The 2,800-nt window shown below is 43.5% G+C and overlaps 1 pseudogene; it reads left to right on the top strand.

Moving 5' to 3' along the window:
• Window positions 1-972: 972 nt before the first annotated feature.
• On the top strand, window positions 973-2,046 carry LOC126492587 (cofilin-1-like; annotated as a pseudogene).
• Window positions 2,047-2,800: the final 754 nt, after the last annotated feature.

Here is a 2,800-nt window from a genome sequence, read left to right on the forward strand (position 1 = left end):
GAGACTTATAAGAAATTTGACAAGTTGAATCTAAAATTTACAGGTTACAGTAAAGATGCAAGAATAGGTAAGAAACTCCTGAAGAACAACGAAGAGGAAAAGGGAAACAGGGCGCAGAAAAAGATAAATAAGAAAACTTGCTCTATCTGATCTCAGGACTGACAAATCCATAGAAATGAAGGCTGTGTGGTTTTACTACAAAACACACACATACACAAAGCAACAAAACAGAACTGAGGTCCCAATCATGTACTCATAGACTTAAGAGTATAGATTCCATATATATTTTAAAATGTATAACTTGTGGCCTTTTATTGCCATTGACCCTATTATTGAAGATACCCATACTTGAGTCTTAGAACATGGCAGAATCAAGTTGGTAATGACCTAAATATTTCATCCCTGGTGGCTGGATTTTATATGCTGGAAGGCGCTATTTATGCTACAGAAAGAAAAAAGTAATCATCAATCATACCCATCTATGAGCCCTTTGAGCTACAACAATGATTAGCATAACACATGGTCATCGGTGTAATCGTAACACAAATATTTTTGGTATAACCAATCACTTTTTTATTGGATTTAAGGCTCACTCCAAAAGATAAATCCCATACCTAGCACCATTATTAGACTAAGAATATATAGATAGCAGTCATAGGCCCTAGGTGAGCGCTTACTACTATTATGCTGCTAAATGGATATAGTATTAAACTGACTCCTAATGACTTATCCTTATACCTATAAATCAATATATCTCTCATCCCCCACCTAAAAATCTTTGATTTGCAGTAAATGGTGATTAGCATAGTGATCCACAACTGGCCAAGGTACAGAGAATAAGAGACAATAGAATGCTCAGCCTGAAAGGGAACAGTTGTACCCCACCCCAACCCTCCCAAGGCTCAGAGATCATTGGGGAAGAGGACAAAGAAAGAAGAGTTTAAGAGTCCTACTAAATGGAAGGGGCCGGGAGAGGCCGCGTTCAGTCGGATCCCGGTAGCAGCTGCGGCGGCTTAGTTCTTCTGTAGCTCTCCCTGTCTCCCTTTCGCTTCCGGAAACTTGGCCTCTGGTGTGGCTGTCTCTGATGGTGTCATCAAGGTGTTCAATGACATGAAAGTGCGTAAGTCTTCGACGCCAGAAGAAGTGAAGAAACGCAAGAAGGCAGTGCTCTTCTCCCTGAGTGAGGACAAGAAGACCATCATCCTGGAGGAGGGCAAGGAGATTCTGGTAGGAGATGTGGAGCAGACTATGGACGATCCCTACACCACCTTTGTCAAGATGCTGCCAGTCAAGGACTGCCGCTACGCTCTCTACGATGCCACCTATGAGACCAAGGAGAGCAAGAAGGAGGACCTGGTGTTCATCTTCTGGGCCCCTGAAAGTGCACCCCTTAAGAGCAAAATGATCTACGCCAGCTCCAAGGATGCCATCAAGAAGAAGCTAACAGGAATCAAGCATGATTTACAAGCAAACTGCTACGAGGAGGTCAAGGACCGCTGCACCCTGGCAGTGCCATCATCTCCCTGGAGGGCAAGCCTTTGTGAGCCACCTCCAGCCCCCTGCCTGGAGCATCTAGCAGCCCCAGACCTGCTCATGGGTGTTGCAGGCTGCCCCTTTCCTGCCAGACCAGAGGGGCTGGGGGGATCCCAGCAGGGGGAGGGTAATCCCTTCACCCCAGTTGCCAAATGCCCCCCACCCCCACCCCCTGGACCGTCCTTCTCCCTTCACCCTGATGGTTCTGGCCTTCCCAAACTGCTTTTGATCCTCTGATTCCTCTTGGGTTGAAGCAGACCAAGTCCCTTCCCAGGCACCCAGTTTGGGGGGAGCCTGACCTATTTTTTTTAACGACACCCTACTCCTTATCCCCCCATCCCATGCTGCCAACTTCTAACCACAATAGTGACTCTGTGCTTGTCTGTTTAGTTCTGTGTGTAAATGAAATGTGGAAATGACCCTCCCTTGCCAGCTGTTTGCCCTCCCCTTCCCCTTGTTCTCAGCCACTAATGAAAGCAGGACCAGTAAGGGACCTTCAATTAAAAAAAAAAAGCAATAAAAAGGCTAATTAACCAAAACAAAAAAAAAAAAAGAGTTAGAAGAGTTTAAAAGTCTGCAGTGGTAGATGAATAAAGGAAACATTTGGACACAGTAGGGCAGATGTACATATAAACACACAGAAACTGCAACACTATGAAAAAGAAAACTTGCAAGTCCAATTCAGATCAAATCCCAGAAAGGAGGTGGGAGCTGAGCACACAATTCTCCTCTGTGTCTAGGAGCTATTGACAACTGCTAGCTACTGGAAAAAAAAAGAGAGAGACAATTTTGTTTAAAGAGTGTAGGTCTGGGAAGTTGACGTCTCTCCAGTTGAAGAACACACATTCAAGGTTATCTGGGCACTCAAATTTGGTCTTGAAGAAAGGTTTTTTTTTTTTTTTTTTGGTTTATTTTCTTTTTATTTATTGATTAGTTGGCTGATTTTTATTGAGCTCTACATTTTTCTCTGCTCCCCTCCCTGCCTGTTCCCTCCTCTTCAATCCTCCCCAAAGGTCCCCATGTTCCCAATTTACTCAGGAGATCTTGTCTTTGAAGAAAGTTTTTTGTTTGTTTGTTTTAGAAGACAAATAGTTAAGTAGGTAGGAAGTGGGGGAATGAATTGAGAAAGAGTTGGGGGGGGGCAAACAAAACATATTGTATGGAACTCTGAAAAAAAATAAAAACAATTGAAAAAATCGATAAGGCCATTTCCCCAGGGTTGTTAGATTATTTTTTTCAACTAGCCCTGTAGGTAATTACAGTTCAG

The sequence above is a fragment of the Alexandromys fortis genome, unplaced genomic scaffold (genome assembly GCF_014885135.2).
Source record: "Alexandromys fortis isolate MF-2015 unplaced genomic scaffold, M_Fortis_MF-2015_v1.1 scaffold_247, whole genome shotgun sequence".
Lineage (NCBI taxonomy): Eukaryota > Metazoa > Chordata > Mammalia > Rodentia > Cricetidae > Alexandromys > Alexandromys fortis.